Genomic DNA, 12,853 nt, shown 5'->3' on the forward strand with positions numbered 1-12,853 from the left:
TAGCCACTTTCTGCCGGTCCAGATTTCCCCTAGGTCTGGCGCCGGTGACAGATGCAGGTGAGAAGACAAATTCCTGCAACCTTCCTCCTGATTTCTTGCAGAGATTCTGCAGCCAGCTGTCTGATCAGAGATCCAGAAACCAGGAGCTGCAGCTGCTTATTGGAGGTGGAACCATGGAGGAGGAAAGTTAGGACTTCATCTAAGAAGCAGCTCACTCTGTTAGAAGTCATAGATGTTAGAAGCTCCAACAGAGTCAGACTGATGTCCCAGAATGTTCCAGAAAAGCAGCAGCAGCTCATTCAGACACCAACATGTTCTTCTTTCTTCATCCAGCCTGGTTTCATGTCCACATCTTCTCCTGAAAGCTGCAGCAGCTCATTCAGACACCAACATGTTCTTCTTTCTTCATCCAGCCTGGTTTCATGTCCACATCTTCTCCTGAAAGCTGCAGCAGATCTCAGCTGATGAAGCTGATGTGTCTCTGCTTTGATCGTTGGCTTACGGACCAGGAGGAGACAAAACTGAAAGACTTTGGTGACACAGCTGATCTGAGGAAGCTGCTCAGCTGTTTTCAGGGAAGAGAGCCACCAGATGTGTGGCAGCTTCCACAGCTAATGATCTCTGAACTGACTGGACCTTCTCCAGCTGATGAAGACCTTGGAGCTGAACTTTAATCTGCTGCATCACAGACAGCTGCAGCTGCAAAGACTGTGTGAAGAAAGTGTGTCAGCTCCTCGTTCCATGTGATCAGTGGACTTCAGAGGAGACGGACTCGTATGTAACATCCAGTATGACCAGTAAGGAGGAGGCTCCCTCACACACTGGAAACATGAAGCTTTGAAACACAGCTGAGTTTGAAAGAACTGAACCAGATGAATTCAGACTGATGTGACTGGATTTAGGATCAAACTGCAGCTGTTTGTGCTTCTAGAGTTATTGGAGGATGCAGGATGTTCACATGTGATGAATCAGATCAGATGATGCAGCAGCAAAGATTCACAGTAAAACCTGATTCTGAGAGTTCAGCTTCAACTTTTACATTTTAATACTGACAACTACTTACTGTCTGATAGATCCAAGATTTTGTTGGAAATTAACTAAACCTTCTAGTGACCGGTCTCTCTTCATGGACACACAGCTGGGTTCAAGTTCAGGTTTGACTTCATGCCAAGGTCCAGATCCACATTCTAGCCTTACAGAAATGTTATTAAATCTCAGAGTTCAGCCTAAAACCCATCAGAGACCTGCTGAAGTTCAGAACAGATGTTTTCAGAGGAGCTCATGTCTGATGAAGAGGAGCTGAATGTTGACTGACAACTACTTACTGTTTGACAGATCCATGATTTTGTTGGAAATTAATTAAATCGTCTCTTGACTGGTCGCTCTTCATGGACACACAGCTGGGTTCAGGTTCACCTTTAGGTTTAACTTCATGTCCAGGTCCAGATATGAGTCTAAGTGTAGGTTTTGGTCCAGGTCCAGGTCCAGGCTGGTTCCTGTGAATCCAGATGTTTGGTGATGTGAGTTGTGATCTCTGACATGGAGAAGAGTCATGGACAGTTAGAGATGGACATCTCACCTCTGAGTGGTTTTAGAGGGAGGGACTCCCTCCTCTCTGTCCTGATCCATGATGCTGGATTCACATCAGCTCACACACACTTTCTACCTTCACCTGCAGAGGAAACACACATCATTCATCTGAACATCAACTGAAATCCTCCTTTCCATCATCTGCTGCTCCTCCTCTGATTGGCTCTGAGTTTCTGCTTCATATCAGAGTCAGATGGATGCAGTCAGACAGCAGTGAGGAAGAGGAAGCTGCCTTCAGCTGCTGGACTTCTATCAGGACACCAGATGGAGGGATGGAGCTGCAGACCAGCCTCAAAAGAGGAAACATTTCTCCTCCTTTTATTACCATGAACAGAAAGTGAAACTAAATCAGATGAAGATTTAAAACAGGAAGCAGGCAAAAAAGTTTGACATTTTCTGTCAGAAACAGAAACTAAAGGATGAAGTTAAAGAAGGAAAAATGAAGTGATTCCAGTTTGGATGGAAAGTCTGACTGAAGGAGCTGCAGAATCACACACTGTAGGTTCTGATCCGTTAACCTGCTTCCTGTCAGCCACTCCTCATCTAAATCCTCCTGTTATTGGGGTGTTGTTCATGAACAAATCGGCTCTAAGAACCAGTTCTTTGTAGTGAACAATAAGAAGTGATTCCTGTCTTAAGGAGCCAAATCAATAAAAGAGGTAGGACTTTATATTGATGGGTCAATTTCTATACAAGGAAAGACTAGGATTATACCACTATGTAAAGAAGGAAGGGCTTCTTAGAAGACAGGGATGTAGTAGTACAGATCAGTGTGCAGGGCTCTGGACTAACTTTTACCACTGGTTAGGTGCTATATAAGTGAATCCGTCTTGGTACTGTAGTTTGTCCTAAATCCAGAATGACATTTCTCTAAAATATTTGTTTCTATGTAAAAATTCATTTAGCTGAATAAAAACAACTTTTTCAAGAAGTTTACTTAAAAACGGTGAGTTGGATACAGGTTGGTAGTTATCAAGAATGTCTGGATCTAAATTACTCTTGTTTAGAAGGGGCCTCACCACTGACGCTTTAAAAGCAGAAAGGAAGACATCTGTCTGAGGAGAGTAATTTATTATATTTAAAAGCTCACACTCAAAGAAAGCATAAAATAACCAGGACAAAACTCTCCAGTATATATATATATATATATATATATATATATATATATATATATATATATATATATATATATATATATATATGTATTTCTGCTTTCCTGCAATTTTAACTTTTTAAAGGCTGAGTAATTGAAATTTATTTCCTTAAAAATAATTTAAAATGTTCTCATTTATTGGGAGGGATTAAAGGAAGCTTCCCTATAGTTAATCTGTCTCTTACATCAACAATGTCTTTGTCAATTTTTTCTCCTTCAAAATAAGAGTTCCATGCTGGAATAACTTGGGTGCAATGTGTTCCTTCCTGGTTCCTTAACCAATCATATGCGACTCCCCACTGTTACTAAACAACAACAAGGCAGCGTTTGGTATTTTATGTGGGCAAAAGAGCAGCAGTGTGCAGGTATGGAAGCTCGTAAAAGAAGAAATAGTTTGAGAAAAACCTAAAAAGCTTCGGCATCCAGCTAAATGAGCAAACGACCAAAGACAGAATAAAATGAGGATCAATATTGAAGAATCTTTTGCAAGGTGGAGAAGTCTGAGCTGGCAAAGTTTCTCTTCGACAGGTAAGCATCAGAATTTTGCTTAAATTAACCAAAAAGTTTATGTTGATTTACAAAGATTTAAGTCTAATTTATTTCTCGGCACTCATTAAATTAATTTGTTTGAATGTATGGATGTATTAGTGGAGTAAATTGGTGGCCTGTAAGTTTACAACAACAAATGTAATGATTTTTGGGCCAAGTGAGTACTGTGTTTGTCCTCATAAACTTATGAAATTTCTACCAAATTAATTTATTAAGTGAGACTAAGGGAAAACTGCCGCTGCGTGGCATTTCCTGATTAATGTAGTTTTTGTTTACACTCTATTTTATGCTAATGTAAATTAGAGAGTAAATAGGGCTAGCATTGCATAGCACAGCAACTTACTGTATGTGTGAAACATCTTTGCTTCTCATCATGATGTTTGCTGGCGCTATGTTCTCCATCCTTTACAGACTGTATAAGAGAACCATCCTCTCACACACCGGCAATCTATGCGAAACTCTCCGAGGGGGAGGGAGGGGGGAAGAACGCGCTCTGTGTTTTTCTCTTTCGACTGCAGTTCTGATTTGAAACACTAGGTGTCAATGCTACCTAATTTCCCTTTAATTTCTTTTTTCCACAGCAGTTTCAGTTTGCTTTTTTACGGCTCTGCTCTCAGTGGAGCTGTTAAATCATTTGCTGATTTTACATTGTTGTTAAAATCATCAACAATAAAATTACAGGAAGCAGGTCAAATCTGAGTAAGTGCTTGCTTTAAAATGTCAATAAAATGTGCAGCCACTTCAGAAATAATATATATTATTTACTCACAGTTCTCATAGGGGCCGCTTTTTGGCTAAAACGAAGGACACACTAGTGGACAGATTAATTTTGCTTTGTTTTTTTATTGTTTTAAAATTTTTGTTTTATTTTGGAAGCTTCGGGGCTCTGTAAAACCTTACCTGCATGTAGAAAGGAAGTCAGGCCACAAACATTAAAATAGACACTTATTCTTTTCCAGATAATTAAACATAAATATTTTCACATGATTTACTTTCCAAGTTTAAAACATTTAGTTTTTTATTTCTGGTCACTTTCCTGCTCTTAAGTTTTGTAATAATATATATATGATTTGAGTCTCCTTGTTCACAGCAACCCTTCCTGGATTCAGATTGTTCTGGTCTTTGTTCTCTCATGTCATTGTTCTGGACCCTCAGTCTGATTAATCAAACCAAATAAAAACAGTTTCAGTTTTACCTTCAGATGGAGGATTTCACAGAGAAATTCAGCTGCACCTCGACGACCTGAGAGGAAGTGAAAGTAAACCAATGTGATGGAGGAAACTCAGAGCTCTCAGGATGTGGTCGTCACATCTTACAGCGAGTTTCTTCCTTTGAATGTATGAAGACTGAAGAGACTCATGAAGGTTTGAGACCTTCCACTGTGAAGATTATAGCTGCAACATGCTGAATGACAGCAGGTGGAGAGCCTTTTATTTGGAGCTAGAAACAATACTTTTGGTTGCTCATAGAAGAAATATATTGTAGCGTCCTGCTGGATGTGCTGAAGAACGAACGAGAGCTGCTACTACAACATGAACTTACAACAATAACTACTGAACCCGACAACTCTCCCAGCTTTCTTTTTAACCGAACTCCCTCTCATCCCCACCCCCTTTCTTCCTGATCCAACCATATCCCTGTCTTAACCCCACACACAGTTTCCCACCCATAGAACATTCTTAACAAGTAGCATTAGCCAGAACACCACTGTGGGACCACTACAATATCAACACCATTAAGGGTGCCAAACTGTTTTTTTGACATGGACAGTGGGCTAACGCTAGCTAACATAGATGATATTACACCATAACAGCAATATCTGAACAATATAATAATTTAAGTACCACCTATATTATGCCATAAAAACATGCATGTCATAATGTCCAGTTGTCATAAAGGTTTCATAAACGTAAAAATTATCTAATTGTATTTGCAACACAGTATTTATGCAACTGATTGTTTATTGAAAGGGTAGACTACTGCTATTTAATGTTACTGCTATAAAATTTAAAGTGATGTGTTAAACTTGTAGTTGACTTTGCAGCTGCAAGAGGCCCCTGTAGAAGCTAGAGAGGAGGCCTCAGCCTCATGGTCTGCATCAGAAGCTCTCAACAAAGAATAATTACTGCAGTACTATTATGTTTTATTTATTTTTTTATCTAACAATTATTAAATAATATTTGGATCTGTAGCACGCAGATCTAAATGAAGGACATTGAAAGTGTCATAAAGATGATTGAATCCAGACAGATGACCAGCCTGTGTCTCTGAGTGGTGGATGGAAGGACAGGAGGGAATAGGATAGGGATAGGTTGATTTATTTTTTATTTTGGCATTATTGTTTGCTTGTCATAAATGTAGCAGTTTTTATAGTTTAATACATGTTTTATCATTGTACCATTTTACATTGTTTTAGGATTTGCACTTGTGCCATTTCCTACCGTGGACTTCTGCACCAAAGGTTATTTATTTTGTGCTATTTATCATTTTTGTAGCAGTTTGTTTAGTTTAGAGTGTTTCAGTGTGACTTTGTTTTTGTTTGTTAATAAAGACATAAGAGTTTGTACATTAGTTACTAAATGTGTGCAACTGAGTTATGTAGCTTCAGTTTCTGTAAGCATTTTACCACATGGGGTGGGGGGCAAAACTTCTGTTTTTAGGGGACCTGCTGGCCTTGAGCCGGGCCTGAGTACTGGATTCACAGTTTTAGGAAAATACAACTAAATGAAGCTTTGAAAGAAAAAAAGCCATTAAAATAGTTTTGTCTTCAAGTTGTGATGTATAATCTGGGCCTTGTTCTGCTTTTCCCACTAATAAATCACTGATGTGACTTTCTCTCAGGCACATAGATGGAAAGCACACGCTGGTGAGACTGAAGATGATGTTTCAAGGCTGTGTTGATGCTTCAGTTGGACCATTATCTACCTTGCTGGTCCAGACAGCAGCAGAGCCTCAAGTGTTTTGTCCCTTTTCATTGTGGCATCAGAACTTTGGAAAAGCATCTAGAGTGAGACGTGATGACGGACTGGAAAACACTGGTGTTGCCGTTTCATGCATCACAGGAGAGGATTAAATAGACGGCGTTGTTACTGCAGGTCAGAGCAGAAGAACTGAGAGATTGTGGGCAGAACTGAATCCAGTTGTGTGGTTTCATTTTGCTGATCTGTTCAGTTTTATGGAGGAGCAAGGTGTACTAGTTTCTCTTCATGAACTACGTTTGTCTTCATTACATCTATTTGCCACCAAGTCAAAGGGCTGCCAGTGAGTTTCAGAATGGGTGGAGTAACCACGTCTTTCACCACAAGGAGGACAAACTCCTCTTCAGCTGTGGCAGCAGGGTGTTAACAACAATGCAGGAACACATAACCCAAGTATGAAGGACACTTTTACCTTAGTGGCTTTGGCAACGATGATCCTGCAGCAGTTCCACACAATAATATTGTTATTCATCTATTAATATTCCTCTCAGTGATGCCACAACGTCTTCTCTTCAGCACCTTCATCCATGTGAAGATGATGGAAATCATGGTGTATTTATTCTGCAGCCTTGTGCATTTTCTTGGAAGGAGGAATTCCTGGTTTTATCCATATGATTGATGCTGAGAAGCTTTTTAACAGTTTTCCATCATGTGACAAATAGAAAATGAATATCGTCCAGTTTATAAAGTTCCAGGCAAATAACACTGTGCCAAGCTTTGTAATGGCTCCATTTCAAGTTTTTATTGGTCTGTTCAGAAACTTTGTCTCTAAATGTGACTCCAAGCTCAAACCTCCATGTTGACATTGAAAGATATTTCTTTTATACAGGTTCCTGGTATGAAAAATAGTCCCACAAGAAACATTTTAAAAGGAAAAGGAAGAAAGAAACTGGACAATAAACAGAAAGCAGAACATCTCTTACTATTCTAAACTGACACACAACGACCAGATGCAGCTAAATATTTCAGTTAGAAGGAGAAATGGTCAAATTCCATGGATTTACTTCTGCATGTGTCTCCAGAAAGGAAGAACTTCCTCAGCAGCTTCTGTTGCTGCCAGCTGGAGATGGCGGATAATGAAAAGACTGTCAGCCACATCAGCTGAGAGGCTGCAGGAGACCAGCACAGAAGAGCTGAGCTTGGATTTAGTCCAGCACACCAAGTGTTTTCAGTCCATCTCTGAATCTAAGACAGAGACAGACAGATTGAAGAGGTTTTTATTGGTTTAAAAAGAAAAAAACTCAAATAAAATTCAGTAAAAATGCACAAAAAGACGAGGAACAATTGCAGCTCAGCAGTCATGCAGGACCCCACTGGGAATAAAACGGCCTTTTCTGCTAAATCCTCATTAAAATGCTTCTGCTCCAACATTCTTCTAAAACGACAACGATGCAGGAGCAACAAACGGACTCGTTAAGTACGGACTGATGTGGTCTTCAGGGAGAAATGGTTCACCATGGTGGAGGAGCCAGGGATCAAACCACGGCACAGGGGCCAAGCAACATAGCAGCATTTAAAACCAGGAACGGGACTCACGTTTAGTAGATCTACATGAAAATGCACACACTCCAACATGAGTCCAAAGCCATCAGATGGACAGATGGAGGCGTACATGAATGTGTAGGAAGGATTGTAGGAATGAAAAGTGGGATTAACGTGTTCCTGCCTTTAGACGTCTGATCTTGTGATTGCTGCATTGTGTGATAAGGATTTGTACAGAAAGCAGGAAAAATGCTGCTTTGTGCTTTTTAAGCAATGCAGGTTTACAAACTTCTTCCAGCTTCATGAAGGTTTCACACTTTTACATTCAATGTATTTGCTGCCATTTATGAACTAGATATTATTAAATAAGCCCCCCCACAATAAAATTCCTGCTTTTATCCATCCAGCTGGAATTACTACAAGGTACTCAGGGATGTTTAGCAGCTTTTAGAAGCTGCTGCAGCTGCATGTGTAAGAATGAGACATTTCAGGGACCCCAACCTCTTTCTGCTTTTTAACATAGAAACCATGAAGGGTCTGGGTCTGCATGCTTCCATCTTATTTTATCTTTCTTTTACTTTAATCAGAAACTGATCTTTGCCGTGTTCACATGAAAGGTTGCAAACGTATCAAAATTAAAATAATCAAAAGCAAATTATCAATCAAATCATCAACTAAATTATTTACTTTATTTCTGATGGATCAATAAAGCAGAAACAGACTTAAATGTGTCCTTAGCGTCAATATTAACAGCACTAAAAGCCAGAATGATGCAACTTTTCATCAACAATCATTTAAGGAAAAGTATTAAAAGTACAAACAATTAATAAAAGCTGAAATATCTTTGTTTAGTTATAACTAAAGAGAAAAATTAAAAACCGTTTTATTTCCTTTATAATTTCATTATTGTTGTTGTTGTTGTATTAATAGTTATAGTTATGAATAGTTTATTCATTTTCACAGAAAAAGTAAAAAAAAAAGAGAGGAGGTGGGTGTATTTTCCACTGCGTCCTGGTTTGTTTGTGTGTTAAAGAGTCAACAGTGATGCTTTTGAAGTGAAGAAGTTAATAGTTAACAATTCCTGGTTTCTCTGTCCTGTGAAGGGAGACAGATGGTTCACTATGACCCTTACCGGACTGGAGCTGAAGCTCAAAGATACAGAGGAAAGCTCTACATTTAAACTAGTTTATATTAGCTAGCCAACATTAGCGGCTAACGCTAGCTAGCGTCTGCACATACATTTGTATGATTTACACAAACATGAAGCAGATGGATAAAAAGAGACACATTGAGGAGTAGATTATTTATTTTAACATCTATATGATGTTAAGTTTGAGCTTAAAGCGCCTGAAGTTCTGCTTATGGGAACATATTTGACATGTTGTCACTCATGTACAATAAGCCAAGTCCAAAAAGTTTTACCTTTTTATTGCTCACCAAATGTTCCTGAAGCACGTAAATCCAACTATTTACACGTAAATCCAACTATTTACACGTCATTCCTAATACACAAAGTACCAATATAGCAACGATGTTTGGTGTTTTTGTCCAAACGTGAAGATGTAAGGAATGAATGGACTACAAAGGAATGAAGGTGGAAAACTGTCTTCATCTTCCTACAAGCAACACCTGTCTTCCAGGTCCCGGGGACTAATGGGGAGGACAGGTGCTGGTTCTAAGTTTTATATGGTTTATAAAACTCTCCATGTTTAATGGTTCGTATTTCAATCAGTCTAATTTTATTTCTACAACTCTAGTTGATCAAAGTGCTGGACAGAGATAAAAACAAGAATAAAAACATAACACACTTATAAATGATAAATATCACAAGTTTCTCAAGTGACACCAGCATGTGTCAAAGGCTGATCTGAAAAAAAGGTTTTCAGTTTTCCTTAAAGAGGAGCAGAGTTAACATGTAAGTTACATGTAAGGAACCCACACCGATGAGTCAAAGTAGACTCGTTATAATGAAGGAAACTCATTTCAACATTACCTGTTTAGATTCCAGCACAAGAAGGAGGATGGATAATGTGGTAGATCAGATTTTAATACAAGTATGATGCAACACAACATGACTGGAAACTTTGTCTTGTAGCCCCTCAGAAACAAGATCCAGCACCAAGCAGCAGCCATGAGCCCACAAGTCCAGAGTGGGCGGGTAGGATTACTCATTAAGGGAATATTATTAGAATGAATAGAATGAAGAGTTTGGTGAAGACCTGATCTGTATGAAAAGTGTCCTGAGATACTCGATGATTCAGCTCTACATGAATGAATCTGACCTGAATGGATCAGGTTTTGTAAAAATGAGCATTTTTAAAATGTGATTTAGTGTCAGAAGCAGAGCCAGGAGCCAGTAGTGATGAGGGGACGTCAGTATGGAAGGAACAGGTGAGTTGTTGTAACAGAGTGTGAAGAAGGAAGCATTAGTTCCAATAAAACCACTTTCTATGTCCAAACCATAGTAGTGACCTGTTTTATTATTAATCATTAAAAGTAAAACAATAAATACACAAAGCCCACGACTGAAAGGGAACAGGATGAAAGTAATAGAAAATGAGCCAGTATATATTAAAATATCTTCATGGTTAGGTCAGAATGTGTTTCCATATGTAAATGTGCTGAAGCTTTACAGATGATATTTGTATTGTAATCCAGGTGCAGGCGGGTCTACGGGAACTGGAGGAAGTGTGAAAGGAGGAGCAGAGTCTACTCAGGGACTGTTTACCGATGCAGCAGCAGCAGATTCCTGAACCACAGGTTAGGAACGAGACAGATGAAGATGTGTCTGTTGATACTTTTGATTACTTTGCTCACCCTCAGTCACAGGATATACAAACATTTTTTCTTATCGTCCTCATCAAACCCCTAATATTACTTTACCAAAAGTTTACAATAGCAAAGATGGAACCAACCGCAAGTGGCTGAGTTACTGTGGAAAAAATCATCTGTGTAGGGGAGAACGGGTTTGGTTGTCACACTTTTTACTTTAATTTAAATTCTCAAAAATTGGTATCCTCAGATGGATCAATTTTCATCTCTAATGGAAGCCTAAAGTGTCATGTTAAAATTAATGGACTTTTCACTCCTCAATATAAATCTGTTCCAACAATATGAACTCCCAAATACAACATGGGCTTTGGTGACAAACTCCCCCACTGTGGGGCTGGTTGTCACACACTGTGGGGCTGGTTTTCACACACTGTGGGGCTGGTTGTCACACACTGTGGGGCTGGTTTTCACACACTGTGGGGCTGGTTGTCACACACTGTGGGGCTGGTTGTCACACACTGTGGGGCTGGTTTTCACACACTGTGGGGCTGGTTGTCACACACTGTGGGGCTGGTTTTCACACACTGTGGGGCTGGTTGTCACAATGCTATTTCAATTAGGAAATTTAAAAAAAAAGGTCATCTGAAAAAAATGTATATTTTATTGGAATATTTTATTTTAAAGCATTCAGCTTAATACTTTAGTTGAAAAAAAACTGTTTACTAAGGCTACAACCTCTCATATGTCAAGAAAAGACAATTACTTGCAAAGAAACAGTATAAAAATGTGTCCAACAGAACAGACGTAGGCCTACTAAAATCTGCCTGAATCATTTTGTACTTCAGTATCAGAATTAGAAAATCAGTGTCGAGAGCAATCAGACAATAACAATACAACAGAGCAGAAATTGGCCCACAACCATTTCTTCATTATTTTATTCACTCACTTTCTGACTCACAGTTCTGGCAGATATATAGGATCTGCCCAGGTGTGCTACCTGGTGTGCCCACTTCCTGCACAAAATGCACTGGACCCATGTCTCTTTGGGGTGGCTGTTTGAGAATGGCTCCACACACACCAAACAGAGACATTCATCATCATCTGAGAATGATTCTTTTATATCTTTCTTCCTTCTTTTGTTTTTTTTATTTTTGGTTCTTAGATGTCACATGTGACAACCAACCTCAATGTCAAGATTCAAAAAGTTAAATAAACCATGTAGCTAATCTATAACCACTATTTTGGAAACTTCTGTACTGCCATCTTTCAACAGCTTTCTCTAGTGGTTGAGTTGTAGCCACTGTGACAACCAACCCCGTTCTCCCCTATTTACTCCACCTCCCCTATCGATCTGTAGGAGTCAAGGCAGAGAAGCACAGAGAGGAGAGGGGAGAGACCTCCACTGGTGAGGTGAGTAGGAGAGTAATGATTAGGAAGTGGAAAAAGTCCTTTAAAAATTAGGGCTGGGACTCAATGAAAAAAATTAAACTAATCAATAACAGGCTTATAATATATCTCCATTACTCGCAATTTAGTCGCATAACAAAAATGCCCCAAAAAAAACAACATTTTTTTTATTTAAATCGATTATAGGGGATGATTAAATAAAATAATAAACAAAGAAATGAATACTGTAAACTTTATTAATGCCTGGAAAAAATGCATTTAAAACAGTAAAAAAAGAAATAGAAAATATCTCAGGCCAAAACTGAACAGACCCAAAGTTAAAGTATCATTTCAAGTAGTTTAACTAACAGCTCCAGCTCCCCCATCCTTAAGACCTAGTGGACTTTTTAGGAGCTCACATCCTGGTTCCAACTACAGCAGCACTCTTAGGAAAACTCTTATCATCTAGAATATAGAAAAAACTCTGGACCGTGAATGAGACCTGCAACCAAAGACTGAGCAAACTCTCCCCCAACTCTGAGTACCTTGTAAATCAAGGTTGCTTTGACAAACCCTTTTACCTCCTGCTGGAAATGGAGACTCTGGAGCAGGGCTGTCAAACTCAAATACACTGTGGTTCAAAATGAACAAGTTGAGGGCCGGCCTGGTTCAATGTTTAATAGAAACTTTCTTTTAAATGACCTTATTGCACAAATTTAACCTGGACCTAACAAAGCCTATTAATTATTGCCTACTAACAGATAAAAAAACAAAATCTGTTCAAGTCTGTTGCATTTATTTGTTATTGCTCTATATGCATTTTTCTTTTTCAGAGTAATTTCAAGTGAAGACATTTTCTACAGGCAAAAATAATTTCCTCATTGGAAAAATGAAAATGCCCTGCAACAGCAAGAGAAAATGCAAAAATTTAAACTGCATTGAA

The sequence above is a fragment of the Melanotaenia boesemani genome, chromosome 2 (assembly GCF_017639745.1).
Source record: "Melanotaenia boesemani isolate fMelBoe1 chromosome 2, fMelBoe1.pri, whole genome shotgun sequence".
Classification (NCBI taxonomy): Eukaryota; Metazoa; Chordata; class Actinopteri; order Atheriniformes; family Melanotaeniidae; genus Melanotaenia; species Melanotaenia boesemani.